General features: G+C 36.6%; 1 long non-coding RNA gene across 1 annotated transcript; it reads left to right on the top strand.

Moving 5' to 3' along the window:
• The first annotated feature begins 12,955 nt into the window (after window positions 1-12,955).
• On the top strand, window positions 12,956-24,180 carry LOC123621675. Its single transcript, XR_006729220.1, has 3 exons — window positions 12,956-13,119; window positions 22,112-22,218; window positions 24,090-24,180. It is a non-coding gene; the product is annotated as an uncharacterized LOC123621675 (long non-coding RNA).
• The last annotated feature ends 1,458 nt before the right edge of the window (window positions 24,181-25,638 follow it).

Raw genomic sequence — 25,638 nt, 5'->3', positions numbered from 1 at the left:
TCTCCTGAAGGTTCCCTAGATCTCCAGACAATCCTGTGTCAAGGGTCTTTCCTCATGACACCAGTACTTCTGTTGCAGATTTCCTCGGAGACACTTTCTACTCTGCCACCCTTTACAATGATATTGTTGCCAGGGACACCATGCTCTGTTCCCTTCTGTTCTTGCAGCCCCTTCCCGGACAGTTCTATGGTGCACAAGGCTCCAAAGACAATCACATTATCATTGCACATTTTTTTTGCACTTCAAAGATAATAAAAGCATTATAGAAAACTTCATCATATAAAGAGAAAATTTCTTTTTCCCTTACCTTCTTCCTGTATGCGTACACATATGCAGACGTGCACAGAGTCCAAAGAAAGAAGCAAAGAGAAGACACCCAAAACAAGACAAGGACACCAATAGCCACATATACATCCATACACATGGAGAACCAAACAATCAGTTGGGTTTATTTCCTTGCAAAATTGGAACATAAAATACATAATTTATGAAACTTGATTTCACCCTGCATATAAATATGGCTTGAGCATGCTTCTAGAGCTAAAAATAATGATGACATATTTATTCCACTCTTGGATATTTTTATTTTTTAGATTAAATAATGTTATTTAAATATCCTTTGTACTATACTTGTGGAAGAATAAATCCAGAAAAGTAAAATTGCTAATTTGAAGATAATGGACATTACCAAATAACTCTCCTAAAATGTAACAATTTACCAACCAGAATTGGTGGATAAAGTGTGATAAAGACCACCCACCTGATAGAATACAGCACTGAGCATCTTATGTATATGTGAATGGAGTTGTTTGGTTTGGGTTTGATTTGACTTTTATTAGTAAGTGAAAAAATATGTTCTTAGCACCAAACATTTTATTTGTTTTAATAGAAAATTAAGGCAATAAAAACTTAAAAAGTGTCTTTATTTTTTCATATCCAATAATATATTAGTTTCTTATTATTGCTATGACAAATTACTACAGATTGAAAGGCTTAAATAGCACAATATTATTATGACACAGTCCTTGAAATCAGAAGTCCAAAATAGATCTCACTGGTCTGAAACCAAGATGTCAGCAGGGCTGCACTCCTGCTGATGACTCTAGAAAAACATCCATTTCCTTACTGTTCCACCTTCTAGAGGCTTCCACATTCTTTGACCGACAGCCTTTCTCCCATCTCCAAAACCAGCAGCACAGCATCTTCAAGTCTCTCCCTGACTCAGACCTTCCCTTTTGTGTCCCTTTTTAAAGAACCCTTGTGATAAGATTGGGCCCCGATAATCCAGGATAATCTTCTTATTTTACAGTCACCTGATTAGCAACCGTATTTCTATCTATAACCTTAATTCCCCTTGTCATATAACGTAACACATTCACAAGCTCAGGGATTAAAACCTGAACATCTTTGAGGGCCATTATTCATCCTACCACCTATCTTAGTATCTAATTCCTAGATATGTGCACAGGTGGGTAGAAGAAAGATAATAGATAAATTTGGGAGACAGAAAGAGAGAGAGAGAATTTAAAAAGGAGACTTGAGCCTGAGGAAAGCACTCTCATATTGTCTTTTGTTGGTGCCTGGAGGCTTTCACCTTCCAGGACAATGTAGGATTCAGAAGGTGAAAGAGCTGCACTTATTTTTATATACAACAGGAGTTTACATACAATAGGATAAGTAGGATTAGTTAAGAAAGAGGGTGAAAAGGAGAACTGGGGGGCCTCAGGCATATCCTTGGCAGACTGCTTTTAGGGAACAGAGCACATGGAAGTCAAGGATCTGAAAATAAATTCCCCTAAAAACTCTGTTTGAAGACTGTTGCTCCAAGAGATTCTATGATTCTTACAAATACCTCTGTCTAAAATTAAAAGTAAAAAGAAAAAAAGTTGATTCACTGTATTTTCAAAAATGAATTAAGGCTTTTTCTTGCTGCTGATTAGTAGAATAGAGTTAGGACAAGGAACATCAGCAATGAGGAATTTACCTCCATGAAAAAAATCTTTTTGTTTTATTTGTAGCAGTCTAAAGTTAGGTAGGTAGTGTTTCCCTCTTTATTTGGAATTGTCAGTGCTTGCAGTGATTGTTTACACTCATGTAGTACTTGTTTTGTATTGAGAATAATCTTAAACAGTTTTTATATATTAATTCATTTGATTCCCCCAGAGAAATCAGGAGATAGAAACTCATTCTACATTTTCCTCATTCTACAAAGAAAAACGATGGAGGCACATCCCAGTTCATAGTCTCACCCTACGCAACAGCCAGCACGTCGCGGAGCTCTAGTTGAATCCTGCCACCCAGGCCAAGGTGAGGCCTTACAAAGGATGCTTTATCGCATTCCTGATCTATTCTTCCACCTGGCTTATTTCCCTAGACCTTCTCAGCTTCTGCTGTATATTATGCATGGTATTGGGTTCTAAGAATGCAAAAATGAGTAAGGATACATTTAATATGTAATTTTCATTACACATTTTAACAAAAAAGTAATGTTTTAATTGATTATGCAATTTTTATAAATTAAAAATGGAACTATTATCTAAAATTCTAAGAACATTAAAAGCACATAACCACATATACTTTACAATACTGCTATACTTCTTCATTTATTTTCCAAATATTTATTTAAAAGAAATCATGTGCAAAAAACTACTAGACTCTGAGTTGATATTCAAAGGTATTTAAGAACTTCTCAATGAAACCAGAGCTCCCCTAGGACAGAGATCCCCAACCCATGGTGAGATGTGTAATTATTTCATTATATATTACAATGTAATAATAGTAAAAATAAAGTGCACAATAAATGTAATGTGTTCGAATCATCCTGAAACCACCCCCGCCCCCAGTCCATGGAAAAATTGTCTTCTATGACAACGGCCCCCACTGCCAAAAAAGTTGGGAACCGCTGCCCTAGAATGCTTAAGGACATCCTTTCTCAACAATCTTAGCAGGAGACAGGAATAGATAAGACATGACCTCAGAGAGATTTTGGGGTGCAATTTATGTATAATGGAGTCAAATCTGCAAAGGCACTGCCATTTTGGACTAAAAGTGACAGAGAGAGTACAAAATCAAAGCAGGCTATTGGAACCCCCGAGATTTACTGGCAGGAAGCAGGCTGATAAACTGCTCAGCTGCAAATATGCGCTGCCTCTCCTGAAAAGAGAAGGCTGGCTCAGGGGGTGAAACCAAGAGCCCGGAGGGCAGACCCAAGATTGTGGGAGATTATGTTTTTTAGGTCTTGAAACCTAATTACGAAAAATCCAGATTTGCCCTCCTAGATTTACAAATTGTTGTGGACCAATGACTCTACTTTCCCTTCTCCCCAACCAGAATGTCTGTAACTGTGATCCCATGCCTGTCTCACCGCTGTGTATTGGAAATGCTGGGACTGGAGAAATAGCCCAATGACAGATCAATCAGGGAAATTTGAGTTAGGGTATTTCAAGTTATCTTCATGGACTAGAATTTTTACACATGCCTGGCATGGAGTAGACCCCCCCCACACACACCAAAAATTTCCAGTGAATAAAATTTATTTAGCCAAAATACAAAGAGATACTCATTGCTCCTCTAACTCCAAACTTAGAATGTAACATCATTCAATACATTAAGCAAAAAAAAAAAATAAATCCTAAAAATTAATAAGAATAGCCTATCTATATTTACAGAACATGCTGATCACTGAACTATGAGGGATAACCCTGAGGAGTATCCATTAAAAATTAAGGCAGTAAAATGTAGAATACCCACCCCAGCTTGATTTTATGTAAGAAAGAGGACAGATATGCAATATGTGTAGATTATTTACATGTATAAATCAATATACACAATTATCTAATAAGCATAAATATTATGTATATGTACATATCAATTTATTTTGCAAGTATATAAAATAGTTTATATAATAAATGCATTTCTTTTGTATACTTTCGGGTAAACTTACCATAGTATGCTTTTTTTTTTTTTTTTTTTTGAGGCAGAGTCTCACTCTGTGGCCCTGGCTAGAGTGCTGGGGCATCATCATAGCTCACAGCAACCTCAAACTCCTGGGCTCAAGCGATCCTCCTGCCTCAGCCTCCTGAGTAGCTGGGACTACAGGCATGAGCCACCATGCCCGGCTAATTTTTTCTATATATATTTTTAGTTGGCCAGATAATTTCTTTCTATTTTTAGTAGAGACGGGGTCTCACTCTTGCTCAGGCTGGTCTTGAACTCCTGACCTCAAGCGATCCACCCTCCTCGGCCTCCCAGAGTGCTAGGATTACAGGCGTGAGCCACCGCACCCGGCCTCATAGTATGCTTTTTAAAAGGGAAATAAAAGTAAAAGAGGTTATAGAGAATGGGTAGCTTGTAGAAAATATTCTTAATAGTTTAATTTGCAGGTACTGTTATTGAAAACATGACTTTAGCATTTGGATACTTTGGGTAAAAATTGATAAGAACCTTTTATTTGCCGAAAATGAAAAGAGAACTTTTAATAAGATGTTTTCATTACAAAGCAGCTTCTATTTGCAATAAAGGGTCATATTTGTATTGTTTCCTCCAATCCTTTGATGGAAACATTACAAACGTTGTAAAACTGCTTACATTTTCCTGTATGTAGCATGTTGTACATACAGAGAATGTTTAATTAATTTACTGATTAGTTTTTTAATGCTGCTGCTCTTTGACAGCTGTTTTGACAAAACTGTCTTCCTCATTGTAGAAATTCTACTTGTGAAAAGAAGTCAACCATAGCAAATGGACTTATTGAATTATCCAGCTCGCCAATTATATAGTATAAAATTATTCATCCTCATATAATTTGATCAGGAAAAATCATTTATCTTTAGCAACTGTGTAAAATTTGACATTATGCTGCAGGATAGCTGCAATTTTAAAAGTAGTTAAAAAAACTTTTAAAATATATTTGAACATTGAATTATTGCCTATTTTCTCATACCACTTTGTTATTTAAAAAAGGTTAGTATCTAAGTAATTGCTCCACTGAGTCCACTTCTCTCACCATTTAAAAAGCATCACTTAGGTTGTTTAAATGCAAAATGTCTATCAGCTATTATTATTGGCTGGGCAATTTATTGGAGACCTCATTCTATTTCAATGTTTATAAATTAATGAATTCAGAATCAATTCATTTTCTAATAAAACCAACATAATTTAATTGGAAGCTCTGCCACATTATCATTATTATAGGTATATATCAGAGGCACTGTAGCAAAGCACTTATAAAGGTTGAACTGACACTTAACATTTTTTACACATAGTGCTGTACTCAGCATTAATATTACTTTCCAATCTATTTATAGTTCTTTGTATTTTATCTTATTTAAAGATCATGCTTGATGTATTTGAAGATTGGTTTTCTGTTACAGCTAACCAAGTGGATTTAAACAGGCTTATCAACTAAGATGAATACTTCGATGAACTAAAAATGAGCATTTCAGCTATCATTTGACGCTAAACAGATTAAATTTTGCTATTTGGTCAGTCCTTCTAGACATCTTCCAAGTAATATGTTACTCAGGTTTAAGTCAAGAAGAGTACATGGCTTTGCCTAAACTATATGTTTCTACATTTTCTTTTTATCAGTCAACCACTGTATCTAGCCAAACTACATCCACACATAATTCATAGGGAAAAAGGCTGATATATATCCATATACCACCTATTACTTTTGGAAAAAACTGAAAAATATATGAAAGAAAAAAAAGCTGAGATAATGACCAATTCCTTTTATGATATTTAACACTGATACAAACAAAAATAGTACAAACAAATAACAATTATACAAAAGAAATTATAGACCAATACACTCATGAATGTTCATGCAAAATTTTTTCTTAAATACTAGCAAGCAGAATCCACCACCACATTATGAAAATAATAGTCCATGACAAACAGAGATTCATTATAGGAACTGGAAGTTGGTTTACTGTTCAGAAATCAATCTATTAATACCACACATCATGTTAATAAACCTAAGGAAATATATATTAATTTCAATTATCTTCATATTCCTAAGAAAACTTTTGACAAAATTCAGTACTCATTTTTTAAAAAACCTTAAAAAATTAGAAATTGAGAGATACATTCTTAGCTTTAAATCTTCTCTGTGAAATGGGAATAAGAAATACATGAATTACTGGGCAACTCTTCCCTTTCTCTGGGGCATTTGCATTTGGGCAGATTTGTTATATTTTTTACACTTGGTCTCAGCCAAAAGGCTGAGAAGTGATGAGATTTGTCGTATTTTTCAAGGTTTAGATTTTGAGCTATTTCTGGGTTTACAGAAAAGTTGTAAAAACAGTCCAGAAGGTGCTCATTTACTCCTCATCCAGATTCCCCATGTTAACATCTCCCGTAACCACATTCTAATAATCAAAACCTGGAAATTAACATAAATATGAATAGAGACCACTGCAGATCTTGATCAGTTTTTTACTAAGGTGAGGTGGACATTGTTGCTCCTATTTTACAGAAAGGAAACTGAGGCCCAGAGAGGGAGAGGGACGTGGCCAAGGTCACCCAGCTGGGATGCAGCAAGGGCCAGACCCTCGGAAGCAGATCTGCGGCCACAGAGCTGAGCTTTGCTTAGTTCTAAAATGCACCAGTGTTTTCCTTCCTGCACGGGCTCTTTCCCCTGCCTAGAACACTCTTCTCTCCTTTGATTCTTCGTGTCTAATCTAAATGCTGTTTCCTCCTAGAAACCCGTACCCACCACGCCGAGTGCTGTACCCTTTACCATCTCTCAGCCTTTCCTCTAGCGTGTTTGCTCACCTGTAAAGAAACAGAGCAAACACACAAGCCTATTACATACTGTTAATAAGCATACTACCTAAATCGTAAGGTAATATACTGATTACTACCTTACAATTTTGTAATTTACAGAAATTACAAACGAAGCTAAAATGAAGAGCATAAAGAATGCTATTTCTTTGGTTGTTGGGGAAAAAATTATACAAATACACAAACCTCAGACAAGACTTTTCAAGGAAAAATAGTAAGAAAACAAAGAAATGTGAAAGATAAGTATAGTTGTAGCAGATATTATAAAAGTATTTAGAGGATGTTACAAATATCTTTTGGCAGATGTTTTTAAAAAGTTAGCTAATCATGGTAGTTTTCTGGAAAAAATATACCAAATTATATCAAATATATGCCAGAATTTAATCAAATAGAAATTGAATAGTTCCATAATGACAACTGAATTAATGGTTGAAAAATACAGCCAGAAAGAGAGAGAGAGAGTGAGAAAGAGAAAGAAACCTAGATGATATCAGAGAAATAGATAAACTCAATCTTTCCAAAACTGGAGCAAGGAATAGAATGGAATTCTTCCTGCTCTTATATGAGACAAATATAACCCTGATGCTAAAATTAGAAAATGACATTAGCAGGAAAAAACTAAATAAATTAGGAATCAATTTCACTGATTGACTTAAATACATACAGAAAATTCTAAAGAAATAATTAGCAATAAAATCCAACAATTTATAAAAATAATGTTATATCATTAACTCATTTAGTTTATACTAGGAATGTAATGTTTGGTTAATAATAGAAAATATATTAATATAATTCGCCAAAATAAGAGATTAAAGAAGAAAAACTACATGATAGGACAGTAGATCTCTAACATGTATGGAATAAAATTGAATAATTACTTATGATAAAAATAAAATCTCTTAGCAAAGAAGGCATTTTAATAACATTATCCTTGATATGATCAAGATCAGATAAAAATGAATCTAGCAAAGCACTCATAAAATCTATGAGAAAGAAAATATAAGATATTATTGAAAGATATTATCCAAGGCCTAAATAAATCGAGTTTCAACTAATTCTTGAACGTGAAAACTCAATATTAAAAAGAAGCCCATTTTTTCCTCTTTATATCATTAGTTCAATGAAAAGCAAATACATATTCAAATAGAGTTTTTGCTGGAACCTGGCAAGCAGATTCTAAAATATATATGAAAGAGCAAGGGGCCAGGAAAAATCAAGACTATTCCAAAGAACAAGGTCTATGGTATTCCTCCAAACAGATATAAAGTCTTACTAGCAAGCTATTTATCGGTCAGTGTTCTTAGTTACACAAAAGGTAATTTGTATTTCTTTGAATAGAAAGAACTTCATTTATGGATATAAGTAGCTCCCAGAATTACTGGTATCCTGAGAGAAAGGCTCGGGACTAAGTGTCCGGGAAGCTCTTCCTAACTACAGAATCTGCCTGGAGAAGGAGCCGCTGCAGCCATTGTCTGGCAGGTTGAAGGAGTTTGCCACCTCTGACCACAGAAACAAGCCACCATACTGCTCCATTCAGGAAGCTGCAGTCACTGACACGGACACGGACATGGGATGCCCCTGTCTCTGCACCAGCAGGGCACACACGTCAGGCTGATCGTGTTTCCTTCGGAGACTCACTTCTCAGTCTTAGCCCCAGCTGTGTGCGTGTGATGGTGAGACCTGGAGAACACAAGTACACTCTAGCTGCAGGGAGACGGGGAAAGGAAGGGCTTTATTTTTGCTCTAACTTGGCAAGGTGGATTTCAGAACAAGGAGAACGTGGAGAACGGAATTAAAAGAACTCGGATGTCCATAAAGAAAGATGTTGACTACTGGGTGTGATTAAGGAGGTAGATTAGGGGTTAAGATAGAAAAATAAAACAATGAAAGAAAAGAGAGTCAAAGTTATTCTAGTGATTCATAGACTATAATGGGGAAAGCAAAATGTTCAGTATTTTACAGAAATATCAGGGTACAGAAGAATTTCTTTACCAAAATACAGGAATGAAGATGTAAAAAACATAACTTCTGTGTGGCAAAAAATGGACTATAAACATAGCGAAAAAATTAGCCTCAGATTGCAAGAAGACATGTACAGATTGCATTTAACTGACAAAGAATTCGTGTCCAGAACATTTTTTACAATGCCTACAAATCTGTAAAAGAAGATCTCTCTCCCCTTCCTCACAAACAAAGAAAAAATAAATAGGCAATTCCAGAAGACACCTTAATGTCCAATATCTATAGAATATATGTTTTACCCCACTAGTAATCAGGAAAAACAAATTAAAACAAGACTACATTTTCCACTCACTTGATTAGCAAACATTTAAAAGATCTGACTTTAAGTGCTACTGACAGGATATAAGGATATGGGGACATTCAAACATTAACAGGGAAATAATGCTATAGTCACTTTAAAGAGTCATTTGGTTACATCTAATAAGTTTGGAGATGAATCTGCCCTAAGACCAAATTTCCCATGTATATATGTAAATATATACAAAATACATATATACAAAAATATGTACATACATACAAAAGTATTTGTTGCAACTCAGTTTAAAAATAACAAAATATTGATAATCAGTAAAATGCCCATAGGTCAGAAAATCAATAAATTTTAAATTCATTCCATGCACGGTTTTGCAAGTGAAGTAAATTAACTAGAGCTATAATTGTCAACATCAATAAATATTAAAACCATAGTGTTGAGTAAAATAAAAGCTAGCTTCTGAATGATTTAACGACACTTATACACAGTTTTAAAACATACAAAACTCTTCAATTTTAATAAATGCAAAAATGTGTAATGACTGTTTAAAAAACACACACAGGAATGAAAAACAACAAATTCAGGATAGCATTTTGTTATAAAGATATATTTAGGAGGGGATTGAGATCCAAGAAGGATAGAAAAAGAGCTTCAGCTGTATCTGTAATGTTTTATTTCTTAAACTGGGTGAAGTTACATTAGTGTTGGTAACTGGTATTGTCATTACATTTTACACTTTTGGAATAAAAAAATTACATTAAAAAGAATGAACTATTGCCACATTACTGAACTATTACTGTTTGAAGGTAAGTACATGACTTTGAAAAGTTCTTGCCAAACAACTTTCTCACATCTTTTCTTAACTAGAAAAAGATAACATGTAATATGTACATGCTCTGGAGGAAACACAAGAGGCGGCTCACACACCAAAGTTCAAGCTGCCCCCTTTGCTTCTAAGTGCTGAGGTTTCAACATCTCAGAGCAAGTTCTGCCCACCCCACTCCCTGTAAGTTGGGAGTCTCTGATGGAGGGAACAGGCCTTCCCAACAGTTCTGCCAGAGTCAGATTACCACCTCCAGAGACTGAATGTTTGCTTTGTGCAATCAGATATTTGATAGTCAGTCCAGCCAAGGGCAAGGGTGATCTTGTGGACATAGATGCAGTGACCAAACTTACCAAGAATGTTACTAAAAAAAAATCAGCACATCAATTTATTATAATACTTTACAGGTATAGAATTGTTAAGCAGGTTATATAAGCATGTCCTCTAACCAGTGTATTCTCTGCCTGTGAGAAATTTAGAAAGGAAACAAAATTACTGTCATTGTTTTTTGTTTGTTTTGTTTTTAGCATGAAATCAGGGCATACTGGATGATTTGAAAAACACAATAAAAGCATTAACTTTCATAGACTTAAAGTCAAAATCAGGACACTGACTTGCCTTGCCTCTATGAACAACCGTTTTCTTTGCTTCCAGTCCCAAGAAGATGCTCTTCAGATTGAATTAACCTATCCAGGAGTGAGAATCTGCAGTTTGACTCTTCCATTATCTCCAAGTCAGGTAAGATATGAAGTCCTAACAATGATGTGAACTCACCTTAGCCTATGGTAACAACTGAAGGTTTTTGAACTACACTTAATGCAACAAAAGTTACCTTCATTTAATATTCCTATCATTTAAGATATGAATTTTATACCAAATATTATAATTAAATTATTTGTTAGACACACCTAAAAATCTATTTCTCAAAAATAATATCCAATTTTTATTTCTTAAATGATTAAGAAATTTAAGTAACATATATATATTCATCAAATGACATTAGACTTATACATCCATAATGAAGTTTCATGCAATGTTGAGTGGTTTCTTATAAAGTACAATTACCAAAATTATTGAAATGCTTGTTATTTCTACCCACTACTAGAACTGCCTGTGAGAAATTTATGAAGAGTTTACTAGAAGAATTCAGGCAATATTATTATACATTCTGTAAACTCTAAGTTAAAATAATTAACTTCTGGTAGATGGTAGTGAAATGGAAAATAAATACATCGCAGGACTCAAGTATCATTATAATATGTGACATTATTAATTTGGCACTCATTTAATTTCACTGTATAAATGACATTTTCTTTCCAACATCATTTAGTGAATAGATGTTTAGCTACTGTGGCATTTGACATTTGACCAACAATGAATATTAAAAGCTTTCTTTCCCCAAGTACAAGTAATTCAACACAAATAAATTATCTGGAGAACACCACAGAACTCCTGGTAAGGAGATCAGACATTAGTAATGGTGTTGATTTTTTAAGAGTAACTCTTCGAAGAGGATTGTGTTAGAGTCAGTTTTAGCCTCACACTTCCAGACCATCTTAGACTCTCACCAGTCCCCATTCCAATAACTCAAACACCAGAAATGGAGATGGAGTATTAAGAAAACAAGCTAGGTGTAATTGTGAATAGAACTGTAAGTGTTTAATGTGATGGATACGTTAATTAACTTGACTAGATCATTCCACAGTGTATACTTGTATTGAAATAGCCCATTGTCCCTCATTAACATGTAAAATTTTTATTTATCAATTAAAAATAAAATAAATTTATATTAGAGATTCAATTATACTTATATTTAGCCATATTTTCTAAAAAATGGATTATACTGAAAGCTTCTTAAAAAATTTATCAACAAATGTTAAATATTTCCATGTTTATATATACTTATAGAAATATATAATTTCCATATTTTTGATGATTTATAGTGTTCCATTGTGAGATACCAATTAATTAATCAATTATTTTTTGGTTAAATTCAGGTTGATTTCAATTTATACTATTAAGGTTTAGTTTTCCTTCCTTCTAGATAAGATTTATTAAGATACACAATCATGGGATTATGCCTGCTTCCTGACAGCATCCAATCTAGAGCGAGATCCATTTTCTTAAACGCCCCCCCAAAATCACCTAATAAGCCTGAATCTTGTAAGTCCTTTCCAATACCCTGTTACTGGGACACCCCATGGACTCCAAGGTATGTATTCTCCCACATTAAAAAATGTAATAGACCTAACTTGTTGGTCTACAGGTATGTTTCTAGTGGTCTTTGACTGTAGGAAATTGATAAAAAGTAATAATATATAACCTTTGCTCCAAGGTTATATAATTTTTTCATCATGTTTTCTCCTATTGTGTACTTATCCCATTCAATTTTTTACATAGTTAAATTGTTAAAACATACAGAATTCACTTTACTTGGGGTTTGAAAAAAATAGATTTTTTTCCAAAATGATGAACCAATGCTAATACATTCAATCATATGTTCATTATTTGTTTTCAATTATTGTGTCATCTTAAAAATTATATTTTAGATGCATTCTTCCTACTAAAGTAGGAAATACAAACCATACAATTTTGTATCTAAATCTAAAATTTTGAAATTTAGCTTAGTTGGTTTGATATTAAACAATTACATATAAGCGGATAAAGAACATATATATGTTGAAGCATTTTTTAAAAAATCAAAAATGTGTCCCCTTAGGTATTGAGATGCAGTAATGCTTAAATTTTTCATTAAGTCAGGATTTTTGTTCGCTTTCCCCTGACAGTTTCATGTTCTCTCATACTTTGATGATTTTTATCCTTTTTTCTTTCTTCTACCCAGTATGTACTTCCTCCTTTGTTCATCAGGTTAATTCTTAGTGGTCATTCTGCCCTCAATTTATAGGGTTGGCATTTTTTTCTATGTATACATAGCATTATGACTATCCTGAAGGACTTTAGATACCCATCTGTCTCCCACATATTTGTTTGTTTATTTATTTATTTTACTGTCTCCTACTAATCAATAAGCTTATCAGAATATCTCATGCATGTTGGTTTACCCAATTTCAGACAAGCAGGAGAGATGCAATGAATGTTCATGAAAGCCGTGAGTGTGTTTCCTGTAATTGTGAGTCAGCCTTAGAGCTTTCAGGAACAATACCAACAAGGAAGACGCTATTCCAGCAAAGCCTCTCTTCACTCTCAATACTATCATCCGTCTATCACTCTCACTGTAAGCAAAAGACCCCAAAAGACTAGTTAGAGAACATAAAGAGAACAAAAGTATCTAGTGCTTGATGATAAAAAGGCCAAGCTTTATTGCTGTCAAGTCATGACTGAAAGAGTGTAACTCATGATGCTGCACCAGCCAACCAATGATTCCCTTTCAAACGTGGGCATCAGGCCTTTTTATAGGTATATAGCAACAAGCTTCTGGCTGCAGGCAGAAATGGGAAAAAGAGCTCAATAACCACTGGAGATATGCAGGGGCAGGCCAGTGAAGATGCAGAGCTGTCCTTGCTGATGGAAGCCTGCCTTTGCCTCTCGGTGTAAAACATGCAAGCCCCTGTCCTGAGGCTTAAGCCTAAGGGTTCTCTACCCGTGTCCCACTGACCTCCGTAAATATTTGCTGAGTTTGTCAAATAAATGACCTTTAAGCTCTGACCAGGTGTTCGGCTTATAACCCTTGTCTTAGAAAGATTTTTCTCAGTGAAGAAGTTTTGTTTCATCTCCTGCATCGCCCTAGGGCACCTGCTAGCAGCTTTTAGTCTCTTAGTTTAGTCAAGAACTCGCACTTGGTCTCTAGTGAGACATTTTATTTTTCACTGCTGTTGCTTTTTTATAGCTTTATTGTATTATATCATATTGCTCCTTTTTAATTATATTTTAATATACATGAAAGGGTATTTCACTGATGGTCCAAAACACAAATAAGCATTAATATTTTTTTGGGTATGGTTAGCTCTGAAAATACCAATTTATGTTTCCCAAATTGATCTCTTATTTCACCTGAGGGGCTTTTCTTGCCGTAAATGACTGTACTCTAAGGAAATTTTATTATCACACATCTTTTAAAATTGCAGTTCCTAGAAACACTTCCACATATCAGCAAATGATACTATCATAGATCCTGTTGCTTAAACTACAAAAACTGAAATCTTTCTCAGTTCTGTTTCTTCCCTCAAACTTCTCAGCCCAATACAATTCCACCACCAAAACTTAAAGATGCAAACTCCAAAATAATAATGATAAGAATAATAATGAAATAACAGTAATCTAAGGTTTGCATCCACAAGCACCACCTTATCCCAAGCCATTTGGACAGCAAACGCATCCTAACTCATCTGTCTCTTGCTACTCATGTGCCTGTACCGTGCTTTTCCCAAACTCCTAAAGTCATATTTTAAAAATGAGTCAGGTCAAGCCCCACATCTCTTAGAACTTTTCAACATCATCCTACTAAATTTGAAGAAAATGTAAACTTATTACCTAACCCAAATCATGCCCTCCATGATTTGTCCCAAGCCACCTCTCCAGCTTCCTTGAGAAGCTGTCATTCTTCTTACACTAGATACTCTGGCGCAGATGCCCTGGCTTTCTTCTTATTATTATTTTAACTTGTAAAGTTGGTCTTGGCTTAGGATTTTAAGAATCATCATTTCTCCAGCTCAATGTACTCTTGACTCATGAAGGTTCTCAGCTCCAGTTAGGTTCCATCATTGGTGTCATTCCTTTTCATTTACTTATGTGAGGTGTTGTTACCTGAATTTTCTTGTTTACTGTCCATTTCTTCCTGTTAAAGTGGAGACTTCATGTGAATTTGAACCTTACTTGTTTTGATTATCTGTCTGTCCCAAGCATCTAGAAAAATACTTCATTGTAATATTCATTATTAAATGTTGTACTTTATTAGATCTGTAAATACACCAACTTAAAACAACACAAAAGAATTTTTTTAAAAATGCAATTTTTATTAGGCAGTTGAAATTCAATGTTTGAATGGAGAATTCTAAGAAAATTTTGCAAATATCTAATAACCTTAATTGGGAAGTGTGGTCTAGGATATCATATTTAGGAAGAACATTTCTACAATATTAATCTTCAAAGTATATGGCTCAGTACAGCTGTTTAGAGAAATTATATTGGGTCTAAATTATGAAAATTTCTCTTACGTTAGCCTATGATTAGAATACATTTATTAATTTACTATTGTAAATGAACAACACCAGAAACACATTAGAGTGCAAGTTCAGTTTTCATCATGAAAGCCAAGGAGAGTATATTAGTTTTCTAGGGTTGTCAAAACAAATTACCATAAGCTAAGTGGTTTAAAGCAACAGAAATTTATTCTTTCACTATTCCAGAGAGTAGAAGACTAAAATTAAGGTGTTGGCAGGGCCACATTCCTTTCCAAGGCTCTAGGGGAGAATGCTTCCTTGCCCCTCCCAGCTTCTGGTGGTCCCTGGCAACCTTGGTGTTCCTTGGCTTGGGGACGTACCATTCCCATCTCTGCCTCCATTGTCCCGAGGCTTCTTCCTGTGTGTATCTCAGTGTCTTCACACGGCCTTCTTGTCAGGACATCAGTACCTGGATTAAGACCAACTCCAATGCAGTATGACCTTATTTTAATTTGATTACATATTTGAAAATCCTATTTCCAAATAAGGTCATTTTCACAGGTACAAGGGTTTTAGGACTTGAACACTGGGGACACAATCCCACCCACTACAGAGAGTTTAGCTAGAGTTGGCATCATTCACAGGATGACATTGAGAAGAATAAAACAGGAGCTATTTAGTCATGGAATGCTAAACCCAATACACATCCAATTTGTCTAAATTCCTCTTATTACAAACCTGTCAAAAATCATTCTCATTATCTGACTTCTATAATATTATATTCTTCTGCGGAAATGATATTTGCAAATTTATCTGCATGCAAGGAAAGAGTTTGTCACATAAATTTCAACTGCTACAGTCCCATAATTGTTTTAATTAAATTAATCACTTATTGTAACTTCCTCTGTGGGTACAGAGATAGAAAAGGATTAGCATAAATATAAACTCCAGTATTCTAGGTTTAAAGACAGTTTTTCATTCTAAATAAACACACTAATATTTTGGCTTTATATTAATATATGTGTGTGTTTGGCATGGCAAATAAGATACTGCTCACTCCAGGATTAAAATCTTCTCTGGATGGCCCAAACTCTGTGATATGATAAATTTATCAAACTGATGAATTCTATCCCATTTGATCAGTTGAACGAAAATCTCTGAAACATTTTGTAGGACACATACCTATGCCTCAGTGATACTCTTGGATTTCAAATACGACACTGTGATTGTTCCGGTTATCCAGATGGAAAAACTGAGGTTCAAAGATTCACATCCACCTTTACATCTCTGGAAAAATTCTACCTGTTTTGGAATAAAGCCAAATCATCTTGTAAAGGACACAGGCGTACTAGTGTTTCTTCAATAAAAAGTGTAATGGGGTGTCCTTGTTAAAACAGCCATGAAATTTTAAAAAGTATCTTTATAATTGAAGGCAGAAACACCACCAACCAAATACTTATTTAAAAAAAAAGCAACTTGTAAAAGAGACAGTTGGATTTTATTCCATTGCAGAATTTTACTCTCTCAACCCTATTTAAAAGCCTTGATAGTAAAAGACAAAGACGTCCTGAAATGATGTTTACGACGCTGTGAATACAAAGATGTAACTGCTATGGGAAAGAGAAATGAAGCTATTAATGCTGAAGGTGTCGGTGCATGTCTACAAATTATACTTTGCTTTAGAAAAGTTGTCTGTCACACCATGAATTGTAAATATATTTTATTAGCTTGTGCTTTATAGTCTTGGGAAGGTGTGCTTAGCTGAGGTCAGTGACAGAAACTCAGAATGCAGCAGGAAAGGTGAGCGCGGAGGGTCTTCACCTCAAGGAAGCACAACACAGCAAGGGGGGGTTACACTTGGAAGAAGTATAGCTGAACAAATGCCTTTTACCGTATCGTTTTATTTAAATGGGATCATATTACACGTGCTGTTTTATATAATCACAGACACCTTTGTTTTCTTTACTAACCTTCTGCCTTTCTTTTCTCATCCCTCCACTGTGTCACCTTCACTTCTGCGGGTGACCAACGTCAACAACCTGGTGTGCAGCCTCCAGTTTGGATAAGTGTTTGTTTACTGTCTTCGTCATGTTTTATAAAAAATGAAATTATATATATTTATAGTCGTGAACCCTGCTTTTCTCAATTGTTAGTACACAATAAAAATTCCCCCAAGAAAATCATTATGGTGCTAATTCACTCATTTTATATTCTTCATAATATCCCATTGTGTAGATACTCCACAATTTATGGCACCATTTGCCTCGAGGAGGCGCTTGCTTTAATTTCTAGTTTTTCACTGGGCGTCAAAAAACTGCTTGTACTTGTATCTTTGTGTAATTGCATTCCCCGTTTAGGGAATAGAACTAAATGGTCATAGAACTAGAATTGCTGATCAAGAGTTTTTAAATTATTATTTATTTAAATAAATATTAGCGTACTGCGTTTGGGAGCAAGATGGCTGACCAGAGACACCGGCTGCCTGGGCGTCTCAGGCAAGGAGGAGCAGTGTTGGATAAAAGAGAGAAAACAACAAATAGGCAAAGATCAGGACTAGATCTGAGGGAGGGGTGCCAGAAACTTCAGGAGACCCCGTGGGAAGAAGCTGTAGAGCAGAGTAGGAAGGATCTGGTGACGGGCAGAGATCAACCCCCAGAGGCCTGGAGACCAGTGAGAGGGAGGGTGGAGTGGCCTGTTCTCCCACCTCAGGTCTCGGCCTTCCCGCCCACACAAGGCCGGGGCTGCCCCGCCAGAGAGCTGCACTTCCTGTGCCTTGCACAGCAGGCTCCCGCCCCCGGGCACCTCCCATCTCCACAGCCCCGAGCCAGCATGGCAGGTGCCCTACTGTTCCTCCACACACCGTGCGCTTCTGTCCTCCCTGGGGGCTTCAGCTCCTCAGGTTTCATCTTGATCACTCCCACACAGACATCTCTGAATCTGGCCCAAACTACAAGAGCCACAGGCATCGAGTGGGTCCTGGGTGATCTATGTGACCCCAGTGCCTGGACATTCTGCATGAGTGGCCTCCTGGAGTGAGACAGACATGACCAGAGTGCTGGCTTTCCTCCATTCCAACTGTTCTCCTTCCCTTCCCCTCCCTCGCCTGCGGTTACTGAGAGAGACATTTGATCCATCACCCCAAGGCTTCCACAGGGAGTGGGGCTCAGACCTTTCCTTTGGGGTCCTGCAGTGGAATGTGGGGTGCTCAGACTGAGCTCCCTGCCCACTGGCCCTCCCTGGTGCTGCTTGCCTGGTGACTCCATCAGGGTGGGACGTGCCCCAAGGTGGAGGTGGAGGGACATCGAACCTCCTTGGGCACCCCTTGGGCAACTCGTGATCAGCACGCTTCTCTCTGGCATGGTCAGGGATTGCTCTTTGGGGACCTGGGGACGGGCCTGCAAGCCAGATCCCATATACCAGGTCTCAATCATGTTGCTTGGGGGCAAGGAGGGGATATTTGTGAATTAGCCTTGGGAAGTGAGGGAGCCCGCATGGGCAGATCGAGGGGACAGTGCAGTGTGGGTCCTAGCTGCAGCACGCTTGCGGGGCACCCCTCCCCACACAAGAGAAAACCACCATATCAAGGATATTAACAACCAAGGCATCCATCCAGAACCCAGAACGCCATCAAAGTACTCACAAGAAAAGCCAGAGGTTCTTATTCAACACATGCTACGGACACCTGTACAAGTGAGGCAAGGGGAAAGGCCCCATATAAACAAAAGAAAATCCAAAAATAAGAAGGAACACCTTCTCCAAATGAGAAGGAGTCAGCGAAAGAACTCCAGAAGCCTGAAGAATCAGTGTGAAAGGTCACCCCCAGAAGGGAACACCAGCTCTCTAGCAATAGAACCCAACCAAATCAGAATACTGAAATGAGAGACGAAGAATTCCAAATATGGATTATAAGTAAGCTCAATGACATAAAAGAAAAAATATAAAACCAACACAAAGAAACCACACACACAAAAATTCAGGAAATGAACAAAAAATTCACTAAAGAAATCGAATTATGTAAAAAAATTCAAATAGGACTTCTGGAAATGAAAAATTCATTCATTCTGTAGGCTGTCTGTTTATTTTCATGACTGTTTCTTTGGCTGTGCAGAAGCTTTTTAATTTAATCAGGTCCCAGTCGTTTATTTTTGTTGTTGCTGCGATTGCCTTAGGGGTTTTCTTCATAAATTCTTTGCCTAGACCAATGTCTGTAAGAGTCTTTCCTACATTTTCTTCTAGAATTCTAATTGTTTCCAATATGGAGATACCTTCAACAGATTCAAGTAGACCTACCATTTGATCCAGCAATCCCATTATTGGGCATATACCCAGAAGAACAAAAGTCATTCTTTAACAAAGACACCTGTACCCGAATGTTTATAGCAGCACAATTTACAATCGCAAGGATGTGGAAACAACCCAAGTGCCCATCGATCCACAAATGGATTAGTAAACTGTGGTATATGTATACCATGGAGTACTACTCAGCTATAAGAAATAACGATGATACGACATCTCTTTGGTTCTCCTGGAGAGAGCTGGAACCCATTATACTAAGTGAAGTATCCAAAGAATGGAAAAACAAGCATCACATGTACTCACCAGAAAACTGGTTTCCCTGATCATCACCTAAATGTACATCAGGGAAGGATACCAATTGGATATCAGACTGGGATGGGGGGTGGGGGGAGGGGGTGAGTGTATGCCTACATGATGAGTGCGTTGCACACCCTCTGGGGAATGGTCATGCTTGAAGGTGCAGACCCGGGGAGGTGGGGGGGGGGAGGAGATGGAGGTATGACTACATGATGAGTGCCAGGTGCACTGTCTGGAGAATGAGAACGGACGCGCTTGGGACTCTGACTCGGGGGGATGGGTGGGACATGGAAAATGTATATAACCTAAACTTATGTACCCCCATGATGAGCTGAAATAAAAAAAAAAAAAAAGAAAAATTCATTCAAGAAAATACAAAACACAGTGGAAAGTCTTAAGAATAGACTAGACCAGGCAGAAGAAAGAATCTCAAAGCTTGAAGACACCTTTGAATTAAACAAGTCAGCCAAAGATAAAGAACAGAGAATGAAGAGAAAGAAACAAAACCTACAAGAAATATGGGGTCATGTAAAGAGGCCAAACATAAGAATTACAGGCATCCCTGAGGGTGAAGAAGAAAACACACAGGGTGGGAAAACCTATTTGAGGGAATAATTGAGGAAGACTTCCCTGGTCTTGCTAGAAATTTAGATATCCAAGCATAAGAAGCTCAACAAACACCTGGCAAATGCATTGCAAAGAGTCAGTCACCATGACTCATAGTCATCAGACTAGCCAGATTAACATGAAGGAGGAACTCCTGCAAGCCACAAGGTGAAACCGTGGGGTAACTTACAAGGGAAAACCCATCAGGCTAACTGCAGACTTTTCAGCTGAGACCTTACAAGCCTGAAGGGATTGGGGCCCCATCTTTAGTCATCTTAAACAGAATAATGGCTACCCTAGAATTTTGTATTCTGCAAAACTAAGTTTCATATATGAGTGACAAAGCAAATCAGTAAGAAAAAAAATCAAACAACTCCATTAAAAAAACTATGACTCTAACTCAGAGGAATGGTTTTGAACACAGGACAAAGTACAAGGGTTGTGAGTGCAAACCTGACACAGCCAGGCCTTTAATGCTCTGTGATGCTGGCCACTCCCAAACACAGACTCAGAGACCCTAACCAGGGAATTTTCAGCATAGGGAGAAAGAAGGAGAGGAGGCACAGAGAAGCTTGCCATGGCCTGAGGAGCAGGCTGAAATCCCCCCAAATCCCCAGAGTCATTACCCGCCCCCAACAGAAAGAAGCAAACTACTGAGAAACGTGGTTCAGCATCTGAGGTGAGCAACCTAGAAATAAGGAACCAGAAAACAGACAATCCAGCTTATGGATCACTAGGTAGACAAAAATTTGAGAACAATATTTTAAAAGGTCTGCTCCTTGGTCTCACTTCTGGTTGTTCAGACAATTCTCAGATATTAACTCTAATATTACATTGTATTCACAAGAGGAGATTTGGCGTAGATCAGTGAAGCTGAGTCACAGTGCATATTTTTCCCCTCTGCATACCATATTGCTTACCCAACTTGAAGGCATGAGTACCTGCCCTGTAACCAGTACTGTTTTCTGGGATCAAATGTAGAAGTAAGAGAATGAGGAAGGAACACGAGCAATTTGTGGAACTTTTATTTTGGTCATAGCACACAACTAAATAGGATGCTTTTACTTTTTTAATTGTACCATATACAGAATGTTCAATTTGCCCAAAATATGCTGGTAAGCTACGAAAAAAATTGAAATAGGCTATCTGTAAATTAAATAATCTATCCCAGATGTTATTTCACAATGTCATCTTGTAATGAACACGTATGACACATATGAATCTTTCTTTAATGAGCAATTGAATATAATAAGCTCTTCAGAAACTCATTAGCCAATATGACCATGAGTTTATTGCAATATACTATTTGCAAAAGCCAGTCTTATTTGAAACAATTAATACTACAGAAAGACAGACTGTAAAGACATTATTACACTGTGTAATGAGTCCATTCCTTTTGGTATCTAAGTTTTCTTGTTTTGAAATTAGATATTAAAAAATAAAAAACAAATCTGAATGAAAATTTATAGAGGTGCGTGTGTGTGTGTGTGTGTGTGTGTGTGTGTGTGTGTGTGTGTGTGAAGAGAGAGAACCCTGAAGAATATTTTTACATCATTTAAAAGCCATAATTGATCACATTTTCCTGGATTGCCTAATAGTCATTGAATAAGCACCTATGTGAGCAATTCCAAGGGAATTACCACCCAATAATGGTTGTCTGACTACATTGCTATCCTGTACCTATCTTGTCTATCTTGCCTTCTCAGTGAAATCTAGAATGTAAGTATCTGCTTATCCACCAAGGAAAAGCATAATACAAATTATTTTTCTTCTTGTTTTAATTACTAGAACACTGAAATTAATTTTGGAGCTCAGCTACAGAACTTGGTTTATCTCAGAATCTCATTTCTTTTTTTTCTCATTTTTTAAAAATTTTAAATAACTCTTTCCCTCTCCCCTCTCTTTCAGACAGGAGAAACAGGCACACACACGCACAGATAAATAGACATATAAATATACATATTTATTGTTCTAAAGCCTCCTCAATCCCTGAAATCAGGTGGCACATATCGGAGGTAAGTAAGAGGAAAAATGCTGTACCTTCTACCCCTCAACAACCAGGGACTCTGCTCAGTGAGTCTCGGGCTGCAGAGTTTTGGAACCTGGGTCGTGGATCCAGGGGGTGTCTGCCGGAGGCAATGATCCACAGTGCCATAGAGGTCAGGACACAAATAATTAATTTTTATGGACAATTTATTCTAATAATTTTCCATAGTTGAAATACTTCACTATTCATGTGATCTTCTAAATTTCAGATCCTCTCTAGTCATCTACATTTATTTCCCTAACTGCTTTGGAGTTTCTCTGTTGATCCGAACTCCCATTTTTCTCCCTTCTTGGTCATTTTACAGCATGTGAGAGTTCCTACCTTCTTTATCTCCCAAATAAACTGCCTCTACAATCTTAGTATTGCCCAAGGACACTGCCTTCGACACAGTCCACGCTAATGACAACTGCTCACTCCACCACACTGCTCATGGCAGGAGATATCACTATCCTCTTCGTTTTCAAATGCTACTTTCAGATGGCTGGGTAAATTACATATCCTAAATTTCATATGGAAATGGAATAGTAAGAACTACTCATCAGGTTTTACAGGAGCTATCGTATGTACACTCTTAGTCCAAGAATGGCACAGAGTATATGTTCCATACTTTGTAACTATTTTTCTCACATTGTCTATTTAAACTTTTTCTGTTCTTCTGAAACATCCTCTTCTACTAATTTTCCTCTCGTAATAAAAAATATTACCATGCATCATCCAATACAGAGAAAATAGAAACAATCTCATACAAATTTTCTCAAATTCCCCCCCATTACATTCTAGTATCTGCATCCATGCATTCTTCTCTCATTTTTTGTTAGAATGAAAGAGGTGTTTCTCAGTTTGATTTCCACTCTTGTTCCTAATCTTAACAAGGATCTCAGAGATCTCATCTTTCATTCTTATTAATTAGCTCTCTATTTTGTTTTTTTTACTGCTTCCCTTTTCTTCCTCCCTCTCTCCTTATATTTTTCATCAGCATTTAAAGACGATAAATGTTCCCTTAAATTAAAATTTTAAAACAATCTACTAAATACATTTTCATTTAAATTTAGTTCCCCAAACTCCACAGACATAGTTCTCATTAATATTTCTCAATATCTTCCTGTTGATAAAATAAACGTCTCAGTCTTTAATGAATTGTCCTACAGCACAGTCTTTGTGTTCTTGATGTTCTCTGGTCATTGTTTTCAGTGTCCTTTGCCATCATTATTTCCTCTGTCAATCACTTAAGAGTTTGTATCACCCAATAATCCCTCTCGCCTGACTCTCTCGAGAACGGGATACACGAGTGGATAAAACAGAAACTCCCAACCCTCATGGAACTTACACTCTAATGAGGTGAAAACACAATAAACAATAATCATAACACAGACAGTAAGCACAGTACATAGTATTAGATAATATGTTAAAAGTGAGAAGTTTAGTATAAAAACAGAGCGGAACAAGGAGTATTGAGAATGTTAAGGGAAGAGACATGAGGAGCGGAGGTGACCTCACTGAGGGTGACATTTCCCCACAGACTGGAAGTGGGGAGGGTGTGAGCCCACGGCAGCCTGGGGGGAAAGGATTCCACGAAAAGGACACAGACGATGCAAAAGCCTTGAGGAATGTGACTAGGGGGATTTTTATGGGGAAATTAAGGAAGATTTGTAAAATGAATGATGTCGGGGGACTGGAATAGAAGTTGAATAGTAAGATACAGCTATTACTACAGAAAGAGATGACAGTAAGCGATATCGTGTAGGATGATTATATCAGCTTCCACTTTCATCTGAGAGAAACAAAACGTCACTAGAGATGTCAAGCAGATAACTAGCATGATTGTCTTTGCTTTTAAAGGATCACTCTGGCTGCTCTTCTGAAAACAGCTTGGCATGGAGTGTGGGTGACAAGACTGGAAAGAGGGACGAGTTAAGGAGCTATTTCAGTGTTCAAGGTAAGGGGAGCGGGTTCTGACCAGAGTGACAACAGAGGAGGTTACTCAGAAGTGGGAGGGCTCTTGATGTTTTGAATGAAGACCCAAAGGATGCCCACAGGATGGGATGACAGGTGTGGAGGAGAGAGGATCAGGAGAGAGGATCAGGACCAGCATTATTGGTCCCTTCGGTTGTTACTATTATGCTTGATAGTCTTTCAATGCCTTCATGGAGTTTTTTTCTTTTAATTCTTCTCTGTGTTGGAGTTGGTCTGAAAAAAAATCTTTACCATTAATGAAAACAGTCAGGGCTACTCTTTCTGAAATTTCCCCATAAATTGTATAATATCTCAATTTAGATCTGGAAATACTTGGAATCTTGATCTCAACTGAATATGGAACAGGGAAAAGATCAGTTTAATAATTACTCATTAGCCTAACCCTAAGTATCTTTATTATTTTGTACATATCTATATATATATGTGTGTGTGCGTTTATATGTATGTAAAGACATATACACATGTGTAAACATGCATACATATACATGCACACATGTATGAACACATTTTAAATGGCTACTTAAATACAAGCTGCTTAGAAATTTTCATATTAATTTTTCTTGTTTAAAATAAATTCTGTATGATGTACCTGGTCTCTTTTTGAACACACTAATGATGTAAATGAAACAATAAATAGATTAACTCATCCATATAGACTCAGAAACTTTTAAGTACTCCTGCAGTAGACGAAAGGACAAAAAACTAAAATAACATTAGCCCCAGAATGTATAATGACAATTTAACAATATGTTTTGTGAAAACAAGAATGTTTTTAAAGAGAATACAGTTAAAGTTTTACATCTTTATGTTTTAATAGAAAGGAATGAAACCCATTTAAAACTGGACCACTCCACCATTTCTTAGATGGAATACTCATTGATCTATTTTGGCAATGAGACATATAATGAGGTAGGGAAAGACTCACAAAACTCAGAGCTTTGAAGCATATGCAGCTGCATATTAATGATTGCATCTGTTATGTTCTGCCTAGAGTTCCCTCTCTGTAGAAAGTTGCATAACCACAGTCAAGAGATTTAAAAGGCTTCCATTAATTTTCAGTGGCAGCAATTAGCAGAAACAGTGCTAAGCCTTGCTAGATTTCAAGCTGTCATTGTCTAGTCATTTTTATTTAAAGTTTTTATAAACTTGCATTATGATTTGCTTAAATGCATTAATATATACATATAAGAAAAATGTTTTGGGGGGAAACATTCTCTAGGTACCTAAGAATATTTTTGAGTGACATTTGAAGTCCCAGAATTGAACCCATGTGGTATATAAATGACCTTGTAAAGACAGGAAGGAAATGCAAAATCACAGATTAGAAATATTTACGAAGTGGAAAATACATTAGAGATAAAATCACTGAACTCATAGAACTAGTGAGCCACTGTGATAGAAAAATCCTGCAATG

The sequence above is a fragment of the Lemur catta genome, chromosome 16 (genome assembly GCF_020740605.2).
Source record: "Lemur catta isolate mLemCat1 chromosome 16, mLemCat1.pri, whole genome shotgun sequence".
Classification (NCBI taxonomy): Eukaryota; Metazoa; Chordata; class Mammalia; order Primates; family Lemuridae; genus Lemur; species Lemur catta.
Note: the sequence above shows the minus strand (reverse complement) of the source record. Positions and strands in the feature narration are given on the sequence as shown.